The sequence below is a fragment of the Gavialis gangeticus genome, unplaced genomic scaffold, assembly GCF_001723915.1.
Source record: "Gavialis gangeticus isolate Ggan-Ray unplaced genomic scaffold, GavGan_comp1, whole genome shotgun sequence".
In the NCBI taxonomy this organism is placed as follows: domain Eukaryota; kingdom Metazoa; phylum Chordata; order Crocodylia; family Gavialidae; genus Gavialis; species Gavialis gangeticus.
In genome coordinates, this window is record NW_017729029.1 from 28,358,054 (window position 1) to 28,363,831 (window position 5,778).

The following is a 5,778-nucleotide window of genomic DNA, read 5'->3' on the forward strand; positions in this document are numbered from 1 at the left end:
ATTCTCCATGACTTTAACAAATCTAAATACTCTGAACATACATGAATTACAAGAGAAAGCTGCTAAGCAGCTTTTGGCTTACAAACAGTATTTAAAGGCATGTTTTTTGGTAATTGGAATATAGATATAGATATATGCATTACAAGGGGTCAAGATGGGCAGCAGGGGTTAAATAGATGTATAAAGAGCTTGGAAGATACACACACAGCTTCTCATAAACCTGAAAGCAGACAGACTGTCTAGCACAATAAGGCCAATGGATGGATCCAGCCTGAGAATGAAGGGGGGCATGCCATAACATGAGATCACAGCCTTCAAGGCAGGCAGGTTGTCTAACACAACAGGGGCACACAGCCTGGGAACCAAAGAAGTATGTACTATACTGTCCCATAACACAAGATAGGTGACACCAACAACAAGGCCTCAGAGACCGGGGGGTGGGGGGAAGGGCTAAGTCCTGGTTTTGGGGGAACAGACCAAATTAGGAGAAGACCCAGAAGGCTACGTGGATGTGTGACCACAGACAGACAACCAACCAGAGCTAGCCATAAATGAAGAGTCATCAGGAGTCATTGAGCGGGAAAGAGAATACAAAAGCAGAGATTTGAGATTAACAGTGTCCGACCCATCTGTCCTTCTCTTCCTCCCTGTCCCTCCCCATCCTGTTCTCTGAGAGGGGTCCCTGAGAGCACCATGGACCAAGGGCATACCAGCAGCCCGTCTCATGGACCCAACTGGAGGGGGAATGTGGGCCTCAGTATCCCACCTCCAGAGAGCTGACGCCTAAGAGAAAGAGCCTCAAACTGAAGCCAGCATCTTGACCAGATGTATGTTGACTCTGATGACAGCCCTAGGACAGGTAGATATAGAATCACTTGATTGTTTGTATTGTTGCTTTTCTGTTCTTAGTCAGTATCAATAAATTCACCTATTATCAACTGGCAGGTGTTGTGGTCAGTCTGAGGCTTCTGTTCACCCAGAAAAAAGGTATAGGGGCTGGGTTCCTAAAATCCAGTGTCAACATCATCCATCCAATATATTTTCAGATACGTTAGTGGAGCAGCAACTAGTCAGATGCTGGCTTGATTGTGGAGCCAGCTGCAATTCAATTCATGCAAAATTACTCAACAGGAATATCAGATTGGAGATATATGAGCAGATACTGGCTATGTGCAATAAAACAAGTGTACAGCCAGTGAGTAAATGTAGACTATAACTACAAAATCCATGGAACTGAAAACAATACTCTCTGGAATTGGACAATGAAAAGTTCTGTTCACTGTTAGGCAGCCAAGCAGTGCAAGCCATAGACCTCATTTCAGTGCAACACCAGAATATCTTCTACATGATCCAGGAGGCAAGCATAGCCTGGTTCTTCTCAGATGTTTTACAGGCATATAAAGTCTCTTATATTGAGGTAGATGAGCACCGAGAGAGAAAGCTTAATTTAAAAATAGATACACAAGGGCAGCCTGTACAATTGCCAAAATTAGTCCTGATGGAGCCACTCAAAGAGGAACTAATAAGCCTAACAAGAAGGAGCATTATAAAATCAGTGGTAATTAGTACCAACTGGATCAGCAACCTGGTAGTGGTAAGAAAAACATCTAGCAAATGGAGATTGTATGAATCCAAGACATCTTAACAGGGTATTAAAAAGAAGCCATTATCCATTGCTCACTGTCAAGGACATACTGGATAAATTATTGAGGGTGAAAAGGTTCATGGTTTAGGAAGTAAACAGTAGGTTCTGGCATATTGAGCTTGATGACCCTTCAAGCCATCTGATAACCATAGCAATGTCCTTTGCCAGATAACGCTAAGTACAAATGCCTGTGGGCATCAGTCCTGCCCTAGTGGTGTTTCAGCACAAACTGAATCAGGAGCTAGAGGGACTTTCAGGAATCAGGATTGTAACAGATAACATTCTAATTGCGGGGGGCAGAAATATCAAGGAAGAATCAGGATGATGATGCTAAGCTCATAAACAGGTTTAGAGAGTAGATAATTAAGTTGAATTTAGACAAGATATAGCTGAGGAAAACTCAGGCCCATATACTGGACACCTTCTGACATCAAAAGGATTCCAGCCTAACCTTGAGAAGCTGACAGTCACTAAAGAAATGCCCAGACAACAAGATGTGAAAGAAGTCCAGTGATTTATAGGCATAGCTAACAATCTTCCCAGATTCTGGGCACAACTATCAGAGGTTTGTGAACCTTTGAGAAAGCTAACACACAAGGAGGCCGCAGTGGGACTGGGTGGAAGCTCAGGACTAGGCATTTGAAAGTATAAAAAAACTCATAAATGAGGCACCATTCTTGAAGTATTACAACTCAGAAGAGCAATTGCAACTATGATGTGATGCCTTAGAAGGAGGCCTAGGAGAAACTTGAGCTAGTAACCCATAGCATTTGCAAGCTGGGCCCTGAAAGATATAGAAAGAAGGTATGCTGAAATAGAAGAGGAACTTGTTATCACAAGCCACTGGAAAGTAGCAGTGTGCAAAGCAGGCCGTATTCAATTCGGATTCAGATTTGGCCTGATATGGGGGACAGTGATTTGATTTGTTGATTTAGATCACTGGCTCAATTCAATTCAGATGAATCCAAATCTGAAGATTCGATGCTGACTCAGAGAAACAGTGATTTGGCCATAGACACAGCTTTAAATGTTTTTTCTACATACCTCGAAGTATCAGGCGCAGCTCATGAATGGTGAAATGGTGGGGCAGATAGAGCATCCCACAGGAATGTGGAGGGGGAGGGGAAGGGGTCTGCATGCTGGACAGCAGACCCAGAAGTGGACTGGAAGTACAGTAAAAGCTGTGCTATCTGGCATCTTACAAGCCGGCATGCTCTACTAACGGGCATTCCGGTTTGTAAGATAAAGTGAAACCAGAAGTGCCCACTGCAGCACTTCCAGTTTCTCCAAGCCCCCACAGCCTGGGGCAAAGCAGCCTGTGCTGCTGGGCCCCCAATGGCATGGGGGCATAACAGGGTGCATGGGCAGTGTATTGGGAGGGGTGGCGATGCCACAGGAGAGGCAGAGGGACACCCCAGATGCGGTGGGAGGGAGAAGCAGCAGCCGGGGCCACTCAATTAACTGGCATTTTTTTTAATCAGCATCCCCCATTCCAGGGGATTGCCAGATAACAGAGCTTTTACTGTACTTCAGTCCACTTCTAGGTCTGCTGCCAAGTGCATGGGGGACCTCCCTCTGTGTCCCCCAGCTCAGTGATGAGCCGTGGGGTGTCAGGTTGTAGCTACCATTCTGCCAGATTCCTAAGTGTCTGGGCCAGTAGGTGAGGGCGGGCCCCCTTGGCTCCCTTCCGAGCTTGGAATTTTTGATGGTAGGTCTCAGAGAAGATTTCCAACTGGTACAATATAGCTTCCTTTACCTTCTGATAATCTGTGGCCTTGGTTCTAGTGAGTGCGTGGTAGGTGGCTTGTGCTGGCCCAATGAGGATGGGAATGATCGGGACCATCCAGCTGCTGGGATCCCACGCTGCAGCCATGGCTGTCCTCTCAAAGGCTTCTAAGTAGCCTTCCACATCATCCTATGGAGACATCTGAGGAAGCCTGTCCCCTTCTCCTTCCCTCCCCATCGACATCTGTTGGGCTTCAGTTTCTTGCATAGGTCTTGCTGATGGAAGAACAGTCAAATCTGTGCCTCAGGCTCCTGGGTGCACACCCTGATGATCTCCTCCATATGTGCTTGCTGCCCTTGTAGAAGATGTAGAGTAATACTATGCACCTGTTGCAAGTCATTTGGGACTTGAGTGTCCATCAATTCCATGGCTCCTCAGGTTCCTAACAGTCATTCCTGGCCAATGCACCAATTTTGTGAGCACAGGGGTTAGTTCCGGCTCCATCTCCCTTTGACCTCTCCTGCCACTACTTATATAGAAAAGAAAAGGAGGGGTTTGGTGATGTTGCCTGAGTAAGGAACTGTAAATAACACTCAGGTGGTGAACTCTTACAACATAGCCTTTATTTGTTTGCCGAGGTCTGTATTGTTACAATTTATTTGCTAATTACCTCATTAGCAAGGACATTCTGAGCTGCCAGTAAGGACCCTCCATGCTGGATTCCCAATTCATACTTTGTAACAACTAGGAAGTGGTGGATCTCATAGTGCTGGAGCAATTCCTGATGGACCTTAGCAGTAGTTCCCAATGCTGTGTCCAGAGCAATCAACCCAAGACAGTGGAAGAAGCCCTACAGCTTGCCAAGGATTATGCCACTGCTGAGGGAGATGGAGATGGCCCCAAGATGAAAAAATGTGGGGGCTTGGCAGTGGGCCCCCATCTGGTGGGACCCAGGCAGGGCTGATGGGGTGAGAATGCATGAAGCCCCAGTCAGAAATCATGGACCTGGGACTCCAGGAAAATAATATGCTACCAGTGTGGAGAGAAAGGTCATATATCCTAATTTTGCCCACAGAGGTCCCAGGTAGAGACACCTACAGATAATACTCATGATGAAAATTTGGACTGCAGTTTTGGTCAGCATAAGGGGCCAAGTCACCAAGACAAGCCAGTGGTCGAGGTTTCAGGTAGGAGACACCATCATCCCAGGCATGGTCAACACCAATTACTCACAATCCATGGTCCAGGCAGATTTATTCCCCTCTCACCTAGGGAGTCCTGAGAGCCCTGTGAGCATGGTCTGCATCCACAGGGCCTCATACACCTATGAGTGCCGGCGAGTCTAGCTCATGGTGTTAGGTCATACAGAAGAGATTGCCATAGACCTGGCCAAGACACTTCCATGTCCCATGCTCTTTGGAGTGGATTGACCTCATTTGGAGGAGGTGGTCATGTGGGTCCTAACCAGAAGAGGCAGTGAGTGGGGAAAAGACCCAGGAGTGACTTGCTTCGGGACCCCAGAGGAGGAAGAAAACCTGGATATCAAAGAAATCATAGGAGATGGCTACTTCCAGGGTGAACAGAGACGAGAACCCCTGTTCCAGAACATCTGGCGGTCTCAAATGGCCAAAGATGAAGGAGGGGTGATGGACTCCTGGAAGGCAAAGCAGAACACTCAATTTCAGGTAAGAAGGGGCATCTTCTATCGGGTAGAAGGCCAAGCTGATGGGGAGGAGAGACACCAGATTCTGGTTCCTAGAAAGTACAGGGAAGCCCTATTGTGGGTAGCACACACACACTCCCCATTGGGGGACATTTAGGCCAGGACAAGACTGAAGCGTGCCTGAAAGCAGTGGGTCTTCTGGCCTGGCCTCTATAAGATGGTTGAGAAATGTGCCGAGTGCCCAGAGTGCCAGAGGACAGGAGGGATAAAACCAGCTAAGCTCCCTTGATACCTCTGCCCCTGGCAGGACAATCTTTTGATCAAATTGCCCTAGATGTGACAGGAACATTTCCCCAAAGCCATGCAGGGTATCAGTCTTGTTCATTACTGACTACACCACCTGTTTCCTTGAAGCTGTCCCTCTGAGGTCAGTGACAGCCACCGTGATAGCTGGGCACTCCTGAAGTGAATTATATGGGTGGGAATTCCCTGAGAAATTCTCACCGATCAGGGAAAGATCTTTAGGTCCAAGGTTCTGAAGGGGACATGCCAAACTCTGAAGATCAAGCAGCTGTGAACCTCCATATATCATCCTCATAAAGGTGGTTTAGTGGAGTGGTTTAACCATACCATGAAGGGGATGATCCAGGCTTGCATACAAGGAGACCTACAAGGTTGGGATGCAATGATACCCTCTCTACTTTTCTCTATCAGGGAGGCACCCCAGACCTCCACTGGATATGC